The sequence below is a fragment of the Etheostoma spectabile genome, chromosome 8, assembly GCF_008692095.1.
Source record: "Etheostoma spectabile isolate EspeVRDwgs_2016 chromosome 8, UIUC_Espe_1.0, whole genome shotgun sequence".
Taxonomy (NCBI): Eukaryota; Metazoa; Chordata; class Actinopteri; order Perciformes; family Percidae; genus Etheostoma; species Etheostoma spectabile.
Genome location: NC_045740.1, coordinates 7,463,049 through 7,471,705, shown reverse-complemented (window position 1 = coordinate 7,471,705; position 8,657 = coordinate 7,463,049). Strand labels below are relative to the sequence as shown.

The 8,657-nt window shown below is 37.1% G+C and overlaps 1 protein-coding gene across 1 annotated transcript in view; it reads left to right on the top strand.

Annotated features, from left to right (window-relative positions):
- Window positions 1-7,569: 7,569 nt before the first annotated feature.
- Window positions 7,570-8,657, top strand: part of ccdc33 (coiled-coil domain containing 33) — a 37,469-nt gene continuing 36,381 nt past the window's right edge. The window contains exon 1 of the mRNA XM_032524630.1: window positions 7,570-7,780. The gene's annotated coding sequence lies outside the window, so the exon portion shown is untranslated. The remainder of the gene's footprint in view (window positions 7,781-8,657) is intronic.

The following is an 8,657-nucleotide window of genomic DNA, read 5'->3' as shown; positions in this document are numbered from 1 at the left end:
AATTGTAAATTTCAGAACAATTCAGTCAGTGTAAGCATATTCCAGCACATTCCCTCCCACTTTACACCCAGATGCCTCACATTTGGCTTGGTAAAAACCGTTTGGATTTACATAATAATCTTTAATTAATAATTTACACTTTGGCGCATGGAAGTAGACTGAGAAAAAAGTGTTGCACACTCTGGCTTCATATGCATTTCTTTGTTTTATTGACCTCATTTACACGATAGGAGTGTACCATATTATAATTTACACGATAATACCGACATCATTTTTTCATATGATATGAAGATATTTTTACGACTTGTTGATTGGGCAACATTTTAAATGTGCACTTTGTTGTACGATTTATAATTTATACAGAATGTGAATCTCACTCTGAGTAACTGTTGTTTACAAAATAAACAATTTAAAAATATTCTTTTTGTTTCTTACTGAATATTTAAACCTTTGTCAATGCTGACAAAAAAACTTCCACACTTATTTTGCTGAAACTGTATGTTCTTAACTTAATAATATACTGTATTGTTCAGTATTTTGTCATCATTAAGAATATCACTATCACAGATATACCCTGAAAGATTGGGATATTATTTCAGGGCCATATCGCCTACCCAGTCTCCGATTTGCCTTAATCCTGTTTGGAAGGTAATATGGACGTTAGCCATTTACAACGGTTACAGTTCTTTGCGATGAGTCTGTACACATCCAACTTGCCGCTGTTCTAACCATCCTGCTATGTTGATTTTAAATGTCCGTTTTATTCGTATTCTATTTCTTGGGTCTGACTGGAACATGACGTCAAAGCTATGTAAGTCCATTGATACAAGACCCCCTTTTTCAACAAACTCACATAGTGTTAATTATGTACTGTAGCCCTATAATGGATTTTAATAATACGCGGTTGACAAGTTTTGATATTTAATTTTGATATCTAAGATTGATTTAGCCTAAACTGTGCTAGAGAGAAAAAGAAAATCAATTTTGGTTCTACAGGTCGTTACTGTTTGATATATTGCTGTATGTGGTAGGTCGGATAGTGAAAGATTTATTTCCCAGCTTCTGAGCGCTGAGAATGGGATGTTATATCTACGGAGCCTGTGACAAGAACAAATCTTCCTGATAGTTATTAAAGTGGTAATGATCACTTTGCCGCAGACACACCGGTGTGCAGCGCTCAGTCTGTCACGTTCCTGCTGCGATTGCCTGACAAGCGGCTTGAATTTATGGCTGGGAGGCAGAGTCGTATCTGAGTTGCTGTGTAATAATCCTCTTTATAAAACCGTTATGGGAACACCTTGGCAAACACACCACACACATTCTTCAAGAATTTGATTTGATTTTCATGATCTGTTTATCTTAAATTGCTGTTGATGCTTATTGTATTTACTGGAGAAATAATTTCTAGTCATCGTAGCTAGGAATATGTACTTACACACTGAACAGTTTATTGGGTACACCTGTAATGTTCCTGTTGTGTGTGTGTGTGTGTGTGTGTGTGTGTGTGTGTGTGTGGGAAAATAGTGTTGGACTAAATATTAGCTTTTACTATCAATGCAAGGAAATTACAAATTGATCAATACTTTCCTAACACAGTTTCACCAAAACAGAACGATTTAAGCTTAACAAGGATCAGGGTTAATGTAGGGCTTGTTGTATTGCACTGCATTAGATTATACATGTGTATCTAATAAACTGATAGCTTTGTTCATAGTACTATATTTGTGTTGTAGTGAGATAAAGAGGATAAAACACGGGGAGGATTCTCTTATGTTAAGTATTTATTGCTTTTTTTAGACTGTGTGTGTGTGTGTGTGTGTGTGTGTGTGTGTGTGTGTGTGTGTGTGTGTGTGGGGTGTGTGTGTGCTGTGTGAGCATAAATTTAAAGGCTGTGGCAATGTGGATCATGTGTGCGGTCGATTATTGGTTTGTTGTTGAATTTTGGATGTTGTTATCTCATCACCTATAAAACTGGATGGTCGACAGTTCAATCATATTGATATGTTTTCATGACCTTTTAGTTCTTTGTTCCTGGAATCAGGAGCATGATTTGCTTTTGTTTGTTTTTATTTTGTACTTTGCTCTTCAGGAATGATATTTCATTCCTTGGGTGTAAAGTAAAAGGCCAAATAAATATGCTTTTAAGCATGGCTTTTAAATCAGGAAAACACAACAAATGTCTCATATAGGAAAAAGAAAATGAAAGGCACCGTCATCAGTTTGCACTGACATGATGCGCGCACACATTATTTATCCCAGAAAATGTGCAATGAATATGGATTTCCCTGTTAAAGCAACATGCCCTGTCTCATTCTAATGGGGGATTTGCATTTCTCACATCTCCGTTTTTAATTATTATGAAATTTCACCACAGCATGCCTGACATAATTGCTATCAAAATGAGAGATTTGCCAAATTGTCCCAAAAGAGCTAATTGAGGGCAGAGAATAAGTGATTGGTTCTTGTATTTAGATTTGATACCCTAAAGTGTGTGTTTGACTGTTTGTGTGTGTGTGTGTGTGTGTGTGTGTGTGTGTGTGTGTGGTGTGTGTGTGAGATGAATAGTGTATATTTATTAAATTCCTAAAATACAAAAGCAATGCAGGGGGCAGAATAAATTGGAAATCGTCCTACCTTTTTATTTCAGTATCCTGGTTGCTTTGATCACCACTGTTAAGAAGCAGAAACATTTTATGTAATAATAGCTTTTAAAAGGGTGTTGTCTATTCTCTGTTTATATTATTATCCATAGCTTGAAACCAACCTTAAGTGACTCTTCCTTGGGGTTAGTAAATCCAGCATCTGTTTTTTTTGCATGCATGCATGCATGCATTTAGGCAGAGCATAATTTGTGCCACAGGGCTTAAGTTTGACCAGTTTTCATAAGAGAGGATGTCTCCCGGTCTGCAAGTGTTAGATTTTTATGATGAATAATGTATTCATAGTTTGAAGCTGCAGACGCATCTCACTGTGTGTTTAGAGAAGCTTGACTTTCACATGTCTCTGCTGGAATGAGGCTGAATCAAGAGCTTGTGTCAGATATCAACAGCTGTGGGGAATATCCTGCTATGTGCGAAAGAGAATAAATGTCTGTGGTGTCAGGCTATTTCTAAGGCTACATTAGGGTGCTTTATAATGGTGACTGTATGAACACCCACTTATTGGCCCCACAGGTGGAATTAGATTTACATATTGTTTTGTGTCTCCATAGTGAAAGTATAGTTTTTAATGTTATATTTATGATGGATAGCATGAATTTGTGTTGGTATGACAAGTACATTAAAATGGCAGGGGAGTGACATTATTATTATTAATATTATTAAACCCATGTAAAATATATAGAAATAAAATGTTTGCAATATATCCTGCGTTTTTGAAGCTCGTGATCTTTAATTTTGTTCAACCGTGTCAGAAACTGTTGAATTAACTCTATGGCAACTTTTAAACTTTATTTTGTGTTGTTTGTGATGTGATTACGCAAATTCATGGATTTTTTTCCCTCTCTGGAAATAGCATATATACTGAATATGCATGGATCTTTAAGAACCTAAATATCACAGGTGCAACAATACTCATATAATATTACACGTGTCAATAAGAAGGATCACATTGCTTCCATTGGGCACAAAAGCAATCAGATCTGTTTTCCTTACAAACAGAAATTATTGTAGCATGAAAGATGGTTTCTTATTAGTTTTTACTAGGTCTCCTGTCGGTGAAGGGATTTTGACACACAGCTATAAAATGTTCCTTTTTGAAGTGTGTTGCTGGATCTGAGGAGATAAAGAGATAAGGAAATGTTACACAGGTGATGTAAATGCCTTTTGTAAACAGTTTTATGTAACAGCAGATATTTCTTCATACTGATAACCTTAGTTAAGTTACGTTGTAAATAGCTAAATGATACAAAAAAGTCTACACATTGATTTGTACATTGAAGAGTTTTGTTTGGAGTTTCTAAAACCAGTTCCATCATTCCTGTCACAGTTAATGGATTTCAGCAATTGCTTTGAAGACATGGAAGTGGTCAGCATGATGATTTGTAAAAGTCAGTTCAGCGCAGATGACCAGATGACCAGGAATCTGGGTGTTCTCTGAAGACAGTAAATCCCACAGCGACTGTAGTGCTGTCACACCTCGTAGGTCTCCTGCAAAGATCACTCACGCCAAACTCCATTAGCAAAAGGCTGCTCTCCACATGTCACTGCTTGAACAAAGACACATGTATTCATCCAACACTAAAGGAGGAATGCTAGCAGCCATTAATAAGATTCTGGTAAACACTGTCTGACATGAGGAAAAGTGTAAGTGTATGTATAAGTGTAATTTATGTTAATGCTTAAACCAGAGTATTTGCTGTTGGGCATGATTATAGTGTTAGATTTTAAACAGATCTGTAATGAAATGATAATCTGAACTGATGTGTTTCAGAGTAATGATCAGATGATAAAAGAGAGTGGTGATTCATAAAGAGAGGAGTTGATTGTCAAAGCAATATTTGTGTCACTTCCTGCTACTGTGTTTGTACCATGTGTGCCATTTCTTCAGGTAAACCTGCTCTGTATTTTGGCTCCGTAGTAGACAATATGTGTTGTTATTTTTGCAGCTGAACCTAGAGTTCACTGTAGAAGAATATTGCAATCTTTTAGCAGTAATGTTTCAATGCACATTTTGGGAACATCTGCCAAGTATTGTGTTACTGCATTTGCAATTAAGGTTTCCCTAATGAATTATCAGTATTGGTTTTGATGTCTACCTGCTGTCTCAGTGACATCATGGTATTGATTCACCGGATGACTGCTGTGGAGAACTGAGTCACATTTCCCGGAGAGGTTTGACGATAAGCCAGTATGGAAACCCCCTGTGGGCATGCTATGGGCAGGGTAGAATACATCATGTAGCTTCTATTATTTTTTTTATTTTTTTTTAATGCTGCTTCAAAGATTATTTAGGCCACACTTTTCATAATATCATAGTCCTTACCTGCCTCAATAGGCTGCTCACAGTGTGATTGGATCATAAAGAAATGCCTCGTTGAGCTCAAGGATTCATGCAGCTCTCATTCACGTGACCCAGACCTTAATTAGTATGGCAACAGATTGTAATTTGCATGTCCATGCCCCAGTGAGTAGATGGGAGGGGGTGTGCATATGGGGGAAGGATAGTAGCACTTCAGGGCTAGTTTGCTTAACAGACCCCAAAGGTGCAGTCAATTCAGAAGTGTTGTTATTGTAGCTAATTATAATAGTGAATACATGTATGTATCTATAATTTACTGTGGTGCAGTAAAGGGATAACCTGTGTGAAATAATACAAAAAAAGGAATTAATTGTGTCAGATTGTCTTTCTATAGTACAGTATCAAAAATGATTTTCCAGAATTACTTTGAAGTTTGCCATTTCCAGTGATCCATTGATATGTAACAAATGCAGAAACTCTACAGAGTGTCATTATTTTTCAAAGTGTTCCCTGATCCTGACAAAAGATCCGCCTTATACCTGCTGGGAATTTATGCCTCTGGAGAACGAGAGCTGTGCAGCTCTGTAAGACTCCTCCTTTTATTTAGGCAGCAACATTTAGACGGTATATGCCTTTGGCTGTTTGCTTTAAAGTACAAAACCTTTGTTCTACTATTGATGTTCTGTGGTACCAGGTTGTGATGTTGTGCAGTTATTGTGTCATGAAATGCATGTACTGTGTTTTATGTTTCCACTGAATGTTGGAATTTGCCCCATCAGGGTATTTCTCATTACATGTAAGCTTTGAATTTAAACAGAAAAAAACTAGAAACATAACAATAGAGCAGGTTTCTTGTTTTCACCTGAGTTCATAACCTGTTCCTCTAATAATTATAATCAACAAGGATTTACCTTGTTCTTGACAATATTTCAGTTACCTGAGATTTTTTTATTTAATAATAATAATTATGGCTTTCATTTGTCAGACTGGTTGTAAATTGTACATGTGCCGCAGCCAATTTAATATCTAACATCATTACTCACACTGTTATCAAGCTGCTAACTACAACTCATGCAAATATTCTCTGCAGTGATTTGCATTTGCGCTGCAGACACTGATCAATGTTCCATCGTCTGTCTGCACTTGTCTCCTGCATATCTGTAGTACACAGATTCCCCCACATATTATTTCATATCACATGCACTTATCTGATATAACACTAGCCACAGAAAATGGATGAAAATTGGTTCTTTTCCTCTGTACTGAGTGTCTTGTTGATTGACAGCTACAATCCCTGAAAGCCTCTGCTGACATGTTATTGCTCTGGGTCAGAAAAAAGCAAACATGAATAAGCCTCAATTCTCCCTCATATCATATCTACTCTTTGCACTTCCTCCCTGCTTTTTTTTTTACTGTCCACTATCTTCCTGCCTTCTTATAGAATTTCTTGCCCTGCTTTGAATTATTGAATCGTCTTGAGTCCTGTGAGACTAAGCTAGTGGTGTTTGTTGTCAATCAGCAACAGCACAGAGCTTTTTTTGTTGAATCCCAAAACCAAAATGGTTGGATCATGTTTCAAGTCTGAGGCAAGGGTAAGGATGGGCAAGGCAGCTTTATTTATGTAGCACATTTCAGCAACAGTTGATTCAAAATGCTTTAGATAAAACATTAAAAAAAACATTCAGTAAAGAGAATATAAAAACAGTTCACATAAAATAAGACAGGTATGAAATAAAAAATAAAAATAAAACAATACGGGAATGGAAAGTCACAGTGCAGTGTAAGGATAAACTTTTACTGCCCTGGCATCTTATACATACTGGGCATAAAGTAGTGTGAAAATAAGTGCATCTTTAGTGAATTAGAATGCTTTAGAATATATATGTTATGCTGCATACAATAGACAAGGCACTAGCACATTTCATACACAAAAGCAACCCTGTCCTGTACAGATTACAAAAATAAATCAAAAAACAAAAAAAGAAACAATTAAATGCACACAGTATAAAAACATAGAAATTAAATAAAAGCATTGGTCTTTAGGTTAGATTTGAAAGTAATCAGCATTGTCTCAAGTCTAAGCTCCTCTGGAAATTTGAGCAGCATAGAAGCCAAAGACAGCGTTGGCGTGTTTATTTTTGACTTTGGGAACAGCCAGTTTGTCAGAACCAGCTGACCTGAGAGGTCTGCAAGGTTTATACTGGGTCAGGAGGAGATCTAATAAGTATCTTGGACCTAAACCGTTAAATGATTTATGGTCAAGCCATATAATTTTAAAGTTGATTCTGTGAGAAATTGGTAGCCAATGTAATGATCTGAACTAGTTATGTGTTTAGCCTTTTTGGTCCTTGCATGTACAGGTTTCTATAGATCATGTTTGACAACATCTTTACGATATTTTTAAGGTAGTACTATTAGCTGATATAGTAAGACATTTTTTCATAAAATTAAATGCTTTATTTTATACATTTGTATGTTTAAGTCTGTGTTAGCTGACAGTGTGTGTAGTTGGCCCGATGAGAGGACCACTGCTGACTTCACACGTGTTTGTGTAATTGAGGCTCAGATTGATATTGTTTCAGGCGGGAGAAGCACACTGACGGCTGCAAACCACACACTTCTACTTAAACACCATTGAAGACAAAGACGCTAAAGGAATATTCTTGTTTTCCCACAACACAACTTTGAAAACCTGCCGAGAGCGGGCTCGCGAAAAAGACTCTGGTGCTACTCAGAGCCCACGAGCAGGCCATCCCTCCCAGTGTCCAACGACAGCAAGCCCGGCTCCAGAACGTGAAACGCAAAATGACTCAGTGGCTGGGTGAGTCAGTTTAACACCGCACAAACCCCTCTAGAAACAGGAAAGTACACACTTATCCAGGCCAGTTAAGGTCTCACGTTGAATGCAACACACAGGGAAAAGGAGACAGAAGGATTCATGGTCAGGCTAGGTTACCCTTTAGTAGCTGTGTTTTTAGCTCAGGTTAACATAGCCTTTTAGCAATATATTCTATGTGTTACTTTCAAATATGTTTACTTCCTCTTCTACTCAGTGTAATCAGTAGACCCAGTTACAATTTCAATAACGATGGCTACATTCCATTTACAGGTGTGACAGTGGCGCTGCTCTGGAATAGAATGGAACCCTCATTAACGTAATTAGTAACATGATTTTGTAGCTGTGAAGTACAACATGTTTTTCATGGAGAAAAAGTCAGATTCTTAGTTTGTGTTTATTGACTGTTTTTTTGGTCAAACTTTGCACTTTGTAAAGGACAATCCACTTCAGGAAACAGTTTTTTAAAGATTGTCTGTCTGAGTTCTGCTGATAAACTATTGAGAAATACTACATATGACATAGATTAGTGTAGGAAACACTTAAATCCGCTGACACACCAACCCCGGCCGTCGGACAGTCTGGTGAGGTCGGTGACTTGAGTCTGTTTGGTGTGTTCCGTTCTGTTGGAACGGAAATCTTTTAAACTGACCTTTGTTGATCTGAAAGGAAGACAGCTTTTGCAACTGCATGGCCTATTTCTTGCTTAAAATGTTTTCATAATAAAACGTTTTGTGAACGATTTTTGTAAAATACGAGGTAGTATTCCGAACGAGCGGCCATCATGGTCTGGCTTTGAAATTCCGGAGAACCGAGACCCATGTGACACGTTTGTCCAATCAGCAGCCTCTTTTCATTTTTG